At 32.0% G+C, this 12095-nt stretch overlaps 1 protein-coding gene across 7 annotated transcripts in view; it reads left to right on the forward strand.

Annotated features, from left to right (window-relative positions):
• Positions 1 to 1637: 1637 nt before the first annotated feature.
• The window catches only part of LOC129003175 (tropomyosin-1-like), a 35154-nt gene continuing 24696 nt past the window's right edge, over positions 1638 to 12095 (forward strand). For 4 of the 7 annotated variants that reach the window (XM_054431445.1, XM_054431444.1, XM_054431443.1 and 1 more), the window contains exon 1: positions 1638 to 1796. The gene's annotated coding sequence lies outside the window, so the exon portion shown is untranslated. The remainder of the gene's footprint in view (positions 1797 to 12095) is intronic. The other 3 variants (XR_008491626.1, XM_054431440.1, XM_054431441.1) reach the window with 1 other exon arrangement.

Raw genomic sequence — 12095 nt, forward strand, 5'->3', positions numbered from 1 at the left:
ATGGTCAGTATTTTTATGCCATGTGTTTGAAATGTGTCAAGGAACTGGCAGTGCAAGTATTGTTCTTGTTGTTTGTCATGTCAACTTGTTAGAAAGAATTATTGTTAAACAGTCTAGACAAAAGATACCTTGGTCCAGAAATGAACCACCAAGGAATGTATGTTTTAAGTACATCCATGCATAACATAATTATCTCCTAAACTGTTTCTTAACTTTTTTTGAGGAAACTTACTTATATTTTCTACTAATGGTGTGGTTTTTTAAAGAATTTAGTTATTATGTAAACGTCTTTTAAAAATTACGATTTATTGAGTTTTGAACAACGGAAACACAACACATTTGACGTGTTTTAATCTTACAACATCGCCAAAATATAATAAAACATCTCTAAATGTGCTTCATTGTAGTTTAAAATGCATGTATTTAGTCGAAGTTTCATGAATGGACGCGTGATTACAAAGAAACATTAAAATACAACGGAAAGATTGTTTACTTTCATAAAGGAAACCCTTTAATATTATCGGCAAATAAATAGTCTTTATTGCAAATCTTTATAACATTTTAGAGTTACATAGCCAGCAAAGGATAAAATTGTAGAATTAGTATAAACAATGTAAAATGTGTTCATGTGTAACATGTGTGCCTTTGCATACATTTTTAATACAAAACAAATATGGACAATTTTACTTGCTTCCTCACTAGTACAGTGGAAACGCATTAACAACACAAATCATTTTCACCAATCAGATATAGTCTTATTTGGTCCACGAAACAACTTAAGTAAATAAATAGTCATTGTTGGGAATTTTAATTTTGAAGTGCCACGGTGACCACAACTTAAACGCAAGTGTTAAACATGTAAAGTATGTTCAACTGACAACTTACAAAATTTAAAAATCCATAATACTTTTAAAATAAATAATATACTTGTAAATCATTCAAGAAATTGAATGGCATGTTTTCATGTCAGGCTATAAAACACCATCACCACAACTGGGGCAACTTAAAAGTCGGTTGGAGGGGGTTGATGCGTCGCTGAGGTCGGGGAGGGGGGTTTTGTCTCAAACATCGCCAATCTATTCATTGGACAGTGCTTGTAAGTATCAGCTCTCCTAATAGCAACAGTAAAGAAATAAATAATTATAAGTGACTGCATTATGTTGTGTGCAAATTAATAGTCTTGTACCTGTGTATTGAAGCCTTCGTTAGAGTCGAAGTGGGCCAGGGTCAGCATTTAACACGCTAAACTAACACAAACATTAGTAATTGGGAATTGGGATGACAGTGATTTACTCGTTTGGCTTCGAATATGTTATTTTGATTTTGGAACACATAATTACCATGTTGGAGGATGATTTGGAAATAATTGGAAAGTCATGATACGAATTTAATTTGAATGATTATTAACACAAAAACAATAAATTTAAATAAAGTGCATAATATGAGTCTCTTATAAATCAATGCAACTTCAATTAAGAGTAACACTAAATTTTATATTTTTTCATGGATTTTCAATTCCTCGTAGGTTACTCACATTGAAAATATTAAAAATATCTATTTCTAAAAATCGTAGGGGGCGGGGGCGACTGCCGGAGGGGGGTTTTAGTGGAGGGGTGCCCAAGAGCCATCAGAGCTCGCAGTGGCACACACGAGATGTAGCCTCTAGGAGCTATATAAAGAAAGAGTGGTGCCCGGCGGGATCAGTTTACTCGAGGGGGGGTGGGGGGTCGCCCATTTCGGGAACCCGGGGCCTCAGCCCCCCAGTCCCGACTGTTCCAGGGCACCGCTCGTATCAGGTATGTGATAACGTTTTTGTTGATAAAGTTTGTCGCGAAATTTTGATTTTCGCACCGCGGTGTGGTAAAGTGTCAGTGTCGCCGAGTTGTCCTGTGAGTGGGGAAAACCGAGTGATTACGTTAAATAATTAAACCCGATTGTGTGAAAATAGTGTGTTTACAGGTTTGATTGTGGCGTGGCTGAATGAAGTTTTGAATATTGGTGTGGATTAATTGTAATGACCTTGACTTTGAAAACGGCTAAGTTTCACTTTAAAATAACAGCTTAATTTTAGTTTGGCTTAACTACCTTTTGAGTAGAGATTTCAGTTTGGCATTATTTTGTTAACTTTTTAGAACATACATATTTTTTATGTAAATATTAAGTCTCAAAATGTGCATACTAAGATATTTAGTGAGATTAACAAATTTACGATTTAAATATTTAAGGGTGTTATTACAAACAAACAAACATTTAAAACAATCACAGCATAACTATCAAATCGGCAATTTCCAATAATATTTTTGCATTTTAAAATATTAGGCCTACAACTATTACTAATACAAATAAAATATTTTATATTTTGAGTCCTCATAACAATATTTCGTCCCTTTTTTCCAACTATAATAATGCGTTTGATCTAAGTAAGTGAGATTTAAATAAATTAGGCTATTAATGTAACAAAATGTGTATGTGTGTTTAGATTGTCGTAATAGTTGTTTTGAAGTTAAATTATAAAAAATAACAACACCATTAATATTTAAGACTAGAATAATTGTTTGAAAATTTAAAAGAAACAGTTCGTGTTAGTTTCTTTTTAAACCGTAGTCACGTTTGCTATACACAGACAATTTTGTATCAGTATTTAAATAGGCCTACAGACCCATTACCTATTACCTACAGATCAATACAACGGAATTATTTCAAAACCAAAAAAATCTTGCTGCAAAACGAAATAACATATTATATGTCTCATAAAAATTATTAAAAATATTTATGTCACAAAGAGGGCTAAAACAACTGTTTGCTTCTTATGAATGAACACTGTACATAAATATATTTACGAAGGAATAAAAGAAACCGCAGTAATCAAACTCGGCAGAAAAAAAATGTAAACTGAAAATACACCAAACTGTGCGACAATTATAGTGTTCTGAGAAATTTAAATTCTCGTCGACGTTTTAACTTCACTATTTAATCGTAAAATTGGTTACCAAATTTGATCGGTTGGTTATTAAAAGTCAAGATTAGTTATCAATACGTTGGCATACAAAGACAAACGAATGTCCATTGGCAGTGGTGGGGGTGTGGCTAAGTTGTGCACCTGCGTGGTACATTTCAAACGATTCATGTCAGGCTAACAGTGGAGTCACGCGGTTTCGAGACTGTCAAATAATATTGATGGATACAATTTAAAACTTATAAAATTGCCATTATTATATAACTTTGTAAATTGTTAAACCATGTTTTATAAGACACTTGGCAAAAAGTTGTATTATTTATACCTAAATAATGTAATATTAGTAGGAGGGAAAGTAGTTGTATCATTTTTAGTTCCATTTATGATTAAGAGACTTTTAAATTACTATAAGCCCCATATAAATTCATATAACTGTAACTTATTTAACCAAACAATCATCATAAAGAATCTAGAAACATTTTAACATTTCTAGAATATCCATTTATAATTCATTACAGAATCTTTCGCCGCACTTAGTGGTGTTCTTGTCCCTTAAAACCATTTGACCATTAATGTGTCAAATACAGTCAACCGTGAGTTCATTGTAATTTATTTGTGTTATAGCTGAAATTTAGTCCATTATATAAAAATGGTTTGGTTTTCAAAATAATAAAAGTATCGCGAAGGTTTTACAGGTTTGGATTAAGCTGATTTATACTTATCTTTATTACTTTTCATTGAAATTGCAACCATACAAAGTAGGTATTTTAAGTATGAATGGAGATGAGGGTAGGATGAGTGGCGCGATCTTGTCTTGTTAGTGACTAAGGCCGATATTTTCCTTAGACACAGCTGTTAATTAGCCCATACAGCTAATGGCAACTAAGGGACCTACTACCTAATTAATTGATTATACAAACTTTAACCAAATTACTGTTAGTTTGCAATGGTTTGGTTGACTTGAACAACAGCTGATGAGTGGTCGGTAGTTTGATCTTGAAACTCATCCAACAATGAATTCAATACAAATTTTTACGAAATCGAATGGGTTTACAACGGCATTTTATATCATAATTATTGCAGCTACCTCTGGATTAGAAAGCATCCTAACTAGAGGTAGTACTCTAAAACTGTGTTTCAAAATTTATCTCAAAGCAAATAGTGTGAACATTACTTATCTTGAATTGGCAAAAATATACAAATATTATCTCTTTGTTAAAAAAAATCTTACTTTTTAAGGTGTGTGCACTAATCCAAAAACATGTTAGGTATATTAAAATTGTAAAAAAATTATATCGAAATAAACAACAAAATAATAACAATATAACTTTACTACTTTGTCCACAACAATCTGTTAATAAAATTATTCACATTAAATACTTTCAATTTTAAAACTTTTTAATTTTAAAATTAAAAACTTTAAATACTTAATTAGGGCTAGAAGCCAGGTTGATACAGCAGCAGTTATACAATCTGACTTATTTCCTATATATAATCAACGAACAATCAAAATATAAGTATAAATAAACCTGCCACATGGTTGTACAAAACATTAAATTCCTATTTAGTTTTTAAACCAGCTGTGTGGAATGAATTAATGCGCATTTGACAGTTCTGCTTGTTTACATTGAAATGTCATAGCAAAATGTAAACAATGTGAGTGTTCTCATTGGAGTCTTGGATACCAATCAATATCTACTTTTAAATTCCTCACCTCAGAACTTGAACTGTGGGCAAAGCCATCGGTCAGAATCGAAGTATGAATATTCCTAAACGGATCTTTGGTATAGTAGCAATATTTTTGTAAAATTTAAGCCAATTCGGTTCAGTAGTTTACGTTATTAAGTAACACACAAACACAGACGAACACTATTATATTTGTATATAATGCTTTAGATTTTTTCAGCTAAACTGTTCGATCAAGACTTGTATGCTTTCAGCAAATAAATAGCTTACTTGAATGCTATTTTTAAGTTGGCAATGTGGTTTAATGTAGTTTGATAACTATATGAAAATGTAGCTGCAAATATAACAGAAAATGTTGTTATTGTTACCAATTAATTGAGATGGGGACGCCACCCCTAAGTGCCTCATAACCTAAATATTACTGAATGATGAATGTAGGATAAAGATCCTTGTATAACTTTGTTACCGACTAAAATGAGTTGTTTCATTAGTCAAGACAATTTATCAAAAGCCAATGATCAAGGACAGCTAGGTCCTTTCGACAATATTATTTATTTCGCTATTATAAGCTTCAAACCATCGAAAAGCCATATTTTCACAGGATCGAACCGGTGACCTTTTATTACAAAGCTGACGGCAATGAAAAACTTGCAAATTTTTACTAAGGACTTCCGGACAATATAAATATGATATTTAGATATGTTTCTTACTCAGGAACAATGCCCTAAAATATTGGTAGAGAGTTCCGGGACACCCTGTATATACTACCATATTACAAGGCCGCAGCGACTAAAGTGGCAACGCCGCAGCCCCGGCCAAACCGAAACAGATGTTACTAATAAAGAGGAGGTTATGCTTATTCAGTACATGCCTGGGAAGGGTTTGTTTGATATTATTTCACATTTTAAAATTCCTTAGAGCACCTACTGTCCGTGGCTTTATAAATAACCATGTTAAGTGTGAGAAAATGAATTCGGCGGAAATATTGACCACATTAATATTGTAAAATTATTTGATTACACAAACGATTGAAAGAAACCAAATAGAATATTTTGCAAAACTGCTAAGTTACGTGTTTTATGGTGATACGAGTTATAAAAATGATACACAAGATAAATACGTAAATATTTGTCACTATTGAAATAGTGATCTGACACGCAATTTCTCCCAACCCACCAATCCTTATTATGGATAAGTTGTTGGAGTAACTATGAGTTTTTTATGGGGAAAGTTACAAAAGTTGCAATTTTGATCAATTTTGTTTACATACAATGGAGTTGTACTGTTGTACTATAAATATATAAACTGTATGATTAATTTTCCATGTCATCATAAAATCTATAAAACTAATTAATCTGTCAATTCGCACAAAGATAATAATGTATTTATTAATTTGGGACAGTGTTAAATTGTATAGGAAACTACATTAACAAGCTTTTGTTAATATATCATATATAATATATGATGTTAATATATCATATATAATATATGATGTTAATATATCATATATAATAGCAATAGTTACTAAATAAAATGTGATAACACGGAATAAATTAAAATGTTTTAATTTTGTTTACATTTTTTGACTTAGGGGTTTAATTGGGGATTTACGAATTCAAAATATTGATTTCGGGAAGTTAAATATTAATACTACATGGATATAATTAGATGAAATTTAATGTTTACATTTTGAGGGCTCAGGTCGGCCTCCCAGCTAAATACATTTATAAATTTTCACTCCCTTGTAAAGTACTGGTATGGCTTTGCCATTCAATAATAAAAAAATAAAAAATCATAAATATTCCAATGTACACATATATACTTAGTCTGCGTTTATATAAGTTAATGTATCGAAATAATATATTTCATAACAAGAGTAGAAAGTGAGTCACTCATTACATATTTGAGACCATGTTTGAAGTTAGAGATTTTATCGAGCACTTTTAATGGTCGATAATATGTATAGACCCACTTTCACTCGTGTTTTGAACGTTACTTTACACTACACTACAAAGACTAATTATTTTCTTGAACATTACAAAACTCATAGCAAAAAATACATTATAAAATTGGAAAATCATTCAAATCATCTTGCACTTAATTTATTGGACAATCACAACACCATTTACAGACTGAAGCGACATACGATATTGGACCTACCATTCAGATTCGGCTAAGTGTTATCAAAATTCTCTTTGTTTGCTAGTGTTGACGGTGGTCAATCACTAGCTCATGTTCCTCAAGTTATTTTTGTATTACTATTTATATCATTTGCTTATTGTTCAACTTGAACAGATTGTAAATTAAATAAAGTTTAAAAAAAAGAAATAGTTATTTGTGTAACTAGTGGTGAAAGTGGCACTTTGCTGCACACGAGAGCAATGTTTACGAGAGGAATGATCTCGAGTGCAGCAAAGGCCTTTTTCACTCGTGTTACACATTACATTTTTCCTACAGTCACTATAAAGCATATAAATAATTAGTCTTTCAAACACTATACAACACGTTTTTAGGTTCAGCTGGCAACACAAATGGTGCCCAAGAGAAAGTAGTACCCGCGGTCCGTATCACTCCGCTATTTTTCCTCGGCAAGAAATGTGCTCCGCGTTTTGAGAATATAGTTCCGTATGCTTTTGTAATTTGAAGTGGTTTCCGCGCCAAAAAAAAAAATGCTTTAAAGGTATTTTCTTGTTTATTAAGATCGTAGGAATGTTTTAAAAACGTTTAAAAGAAAAGTCCAGAAAGTTCAGAAATACCGAAACTATAAACACGAAATGACAGGTTAAATCGTAGTTATAATAGTCAATCAGCTGCTCATAGTATTATTATCTTTAAGTGTTGCCAACCTATTTCCAAGCGTACACGGATTACGTGCTTAATAGAACCACGCTGTTTTGTGTTGTTTCGTTGGAATCCTGATGTGCGGCAAAATATAAACCGTAGGACAAAGTATAAACCGTACGGCAAAGTATAAATATGCAGCAATTAGCAGCTTTCTGTACTATAAACAGTACAAGGAAGCCAACTTTGTCGGGTGACTGTAGGAAAAATTTTTTTTCAGGTTATAACTTCAATTTAAAGTTAACTAGTGTACCTGTTGCTCGAATTCGAGCAATTACGAAGCATTACAGGCGACTCACGAAGATTATGGAAATACTCACGATCTACACAACAGTTAGATATAATAAAAATCTTTTGTAAATCTCTATCTTTTCTCAAAAAGCTGATCTTGTTTTTAGTGTTTCTAAAAAATTTTCCCTCTCATAGCCGCATTAGGTTGTCTATAATAACGATTATAAATGAAAAAAATATATTTCTTTTCTTCTACTTGGTTGTGTTCTATGACTTTTCTATGTTTCCATTGTTTGCAAATCGGTTATTTCAATGATTGCTCAAGAAATGTAGCATATTGTTAATTCAGTTTTATTTTTAGCCTATATCAAATTGTCCAGGATTTATCGCTTTTTTTCCATTGTAATAATTTCACCAACCCAAGTTTCGTCTACAGATGCAATACGCCAAAGAATATCACCTACGTACAATCTCCAAGAAGTGGTAAAAAAACAGAAACCAAGCCATACAATATATATAAGTCAACTCCATAAGAAATAATTTTAAGAGTTACTGTGATATTAGGATTTTCCACTGATTTGGTAATAGAACATTATATTGCAAAACATGACACGATGCAGAATAAAATCGATTTTAAGATCAGAAAAACCCATTGCAAATACTGTACTTCATTTTGAAAAATTCAATAAATCACATTTTAAATATTAACAGCTGTTTCATTAAAAAGTAGTGTAGAATTATGCATATGGTAAACAAATTTGAAGAGGCAACTTTAAAGGCTTCTGGGGCAGAGCCCCAAGGGAATTTACCTCGTTCCTCTTTTGATGGCTCATCTATAGACCAAGACCTTTCTTTAAAGACCCCTACCAAGTTTCTACGCCCAGGCGTTCTCTCAAATTAGCTGGGACAAAAACCCAGTTTTTCCTCCATAAGAATAACATGGGATGGGAATTCAAAGGCCACTGGGGCAGAGCCCCAAGGGAATTCACCATTTTTCTCTTTTGATGGCTCATCTACAGACCAAGACCTTTCTTTAGACACCTCTACCGAGTTTCTACGCCCAGCCGTTCTCTCAATATAGCTATGACAAAGAAAAACAGTTTCAAATTAATATATAGATATTTACTTTGATTGTTAAAAATTCAAACAGTTGACAAAACAATAACAAATCTTAGTTTGTTTACGTCGGCAAAATGAAAAAAATATAGTAAACATTACTTTCGCATAGGAATAGTATGTTTCGTACCAAGGGCCGAAAATTGGGTTTTGCTGGCTCGAGATAGTTTTTAAGTTCGAGACGAAGTCGAGAACTTAAATCGATCGAGAGCTGCTAAACCATTTCGGTCCGTGGTACGAACGCTATTTTTCACCACACTTAACCCTATTACCACTATTCACCACTATAATAATGCACACTGATGGTCAACACAACTGCACATTTAAGGTTATGTGAAGAAATAATTTGAGGAATCAGCAAATATAAAATTAATAGTTGCTAGGCAACGGTGACAATAACACAATTCTATTGCAATGCTATGGATTTTGATTGTGTATTTAAGATGCATTCATGTTTTAAGTAAGTAAGCGGGCAGCTGATTTTACGGCCCCGGCCTGTAAAAACCTGCTCGGTCCCCAAATTACGATGACAGCTGGCATGGCCAGCAAAACATTACTTTCAGCCACCAATTAACGTATGTAATACAGCCAAAAACATCATAGTGTGGTGAAAACATTCTTTTTTGCCGTTGTAAACAATGTAATGATAGATTTTCGCAGGTGATAAACATTAAACAAAAACAGGTAATTTCACAGTAGTGTAGCGAAAAACATTTACTCAAAATCTTAGCACTTAAAACTTATGAGATAAAAAAAAACACACGGAATGATTGAACTAAAGTTTTTCATTGGTCCTAAAATTGAATGATTGAAACAAAAAATTAAACAATTTGCATTTTTTATTGAAATAAAACAACTCTGATGACATAATAATTAGTTAAACAATTTATAAATAAAGAAATGGTGCTACTAATCGCTGTGGTTATGATCCGAAACGTATCCATCCGCAATTTAGAGTAATATTGTGAACAATAATTGGCTTAAACGAGAATTAATAAAGATCCGGTTGTTTGTATTAATTGTCATTTTAAAATAATGTACATGCAAAGAAGGGTAATTAACTTCTAACTACATAAAAATATTTAAAGGTATTTAGTAAAAATCATAACCAAATTTTGGTTGAAAAATCTTTATGAAAAAATAGTTTTTCTCATTTTTGACCCTCAAAACACATAATCTCCCAACTTCTCTCTAGACCTCATTAAAGAGCTTAAAAAAAATAATTTAGTATCAAAGTGTTTTTGTACGGTTATTACTAACGGAAAAAAATGTAAATTTAAAATTCTTATGTTATTCTTATGGAGAATATTGTAAAATGTTGTAATTTGATTGTTAATGGATATTTTGACCAAACTCGGCAAATTTATTCATCCATACTAAGCTATTAATATTTTACTAAAAAAAAACACTTTATTAATTTACTTGTAGCAGCAAACCTAGGCACTTGTTAAACCTAATGTTATTTCAATAGATTTGATTGAAAATCAATTCAGACAAATGGAAATTTGCTTAGTCGACAGGTTTGCTGTGGCGAGAGTATTTCATACAACCTCACTAGATATGAGGTTAAAATGGGAAGTTTGTCAACACCTTATGATAGGCTCGGTGTTTTTATGAGTTTTTTTTTTATAATAATAATAGTAATAACTAGCAACCTGAATCACTTGGTGACTTCAAAATCCGCGATGTATTTGATATATCCCTATTATTTGCATTGCGAGTCCTATTATAATCATTGCGTGCGCGATCTCTTCGAGGCATCTTAGAAAAATTATCAATAAAAAAAACATCAATAGAACATACTATGAAAACAAAAAATCTAAAGTAAGTAATTTTCTTCTTTATTTTTTTTTTCAAATAAAATTACAACATTTTACTTGAATTCACTGAAACATCACAAACTACATATAACCCTATTTTCGTATGGATGTAAACAAAATTGAATCATGACCATCTGTTTTGATGTAAACAAATGTAAACTTGAAAAAGTTCAGATGATTGACAACAGAATTTAGAACAAACTCTGAAATTTTAAAAGCCAGGACGAAGGGCTTTCACGGAATATCATCCAAACCCGCAAAAGGCACATCTAGAGGATAAGACCTTTAAATTGATACATAATATGTCTATGCAAACAAATATTTAGGGGTCGATTTGCTGCACACAACAATAAAAAAAATCCTTTTAATAATATAGATCAAAAGTCAATGATAAACCCTTACCACAGTCATATTAGCCATATCGATCATACGTTTACTTCAGTTTCCAAATTTAATGGTATCAGTTTGTCCTAACTCGGTAAAATATTGAAATAAAAATGAAGTGTTGAAGGCAGTCTCGAGTGTCGCCAGCCTGTAGAGGCGCTGCGGAGTTTTGGGGTCAGCTGGGTCTAAAAACGTATCGGCTTGGCTTAAAAATAGCTGCAGCTGCGCATAGAGGGCGTCATGTGTAAATATGTAAAATACTGTGTTCAGTTTTTCTCTCAGTCTTCAGATCTAATAATATTTTAAATGAATGTATAATGTTGGAAAGAGAAACAAGGTTAATTTTATCACTAGGGCCTAAAATGAATCTTTTCGATATGAGCTTAAGTTTAAAACTAAAAAACAAGAATTATAAAGGGGCTGAAAAGTAAATTCTGGCCCGTATGATAAACAATATTTTCCATACATTTATAATCATCTTTTTTACCATTACTAAGCCAACCAAAACATCAAAACAATAACACCGCACTTTGTTTAAATTTTTATGAATTTTCTACCAAAATGATTAATATCTTGTTTTGCCTTTGTTTATCATAGTTGTTACCGTTAATTACGTATTATTTTGCCCAACACAGAAATTAATTTAAAATCAGTACTTCAAATTTGTCAAATCATCCATAAGAGTAAATGTTATGTTACTGCAGTATAAATAGAACGAGACACTATAATAATCCCAAAAATATTGATAATATGCAATAGCCTAGTTAATAATAATCAGGGGGGTTTTCGCAAAATCAGCAGACGAAAAACTAAGTCAGAAACATGTACAGCTGATGTTCTCGACTACAGCTGATTCTTTTTCGCCATAGAGAGAAAAAAATAGCTTCTTTAGACCAGTAACGCACATGTTAAAACAGCTGTTTTTGATGCAGTATGACGACAGCAATATTAACCAGTAAGTTTTTAATTGCAATGATATTTTAGTCAGACCCTCTTGATTTCCAGGTTACAATGATGACGCCGATGATGAAATTAAATATCATGTATTAGAGCACAGTATC

The sequence above is a fragment of the Macrosteles quadrilineatus genome, unplaced genomic scaffold, assembly GCF_028750875.1.
Source record: "Macrosteles quadrilineatus isolate MER2022 unplaced genomic scaffold, UCM_ALF_1.0 Scaffold_9__3_contigs__length_116548681, whole genome shotgun sequence".
Taxonomy (NCBI): domain Eukaryota; kingdom Metazoa; phylum Arthropoda; class Insecta; order Hemiptera; family Cicadellidae; genus Macrosteles; species Macrosteles quadrilineatus.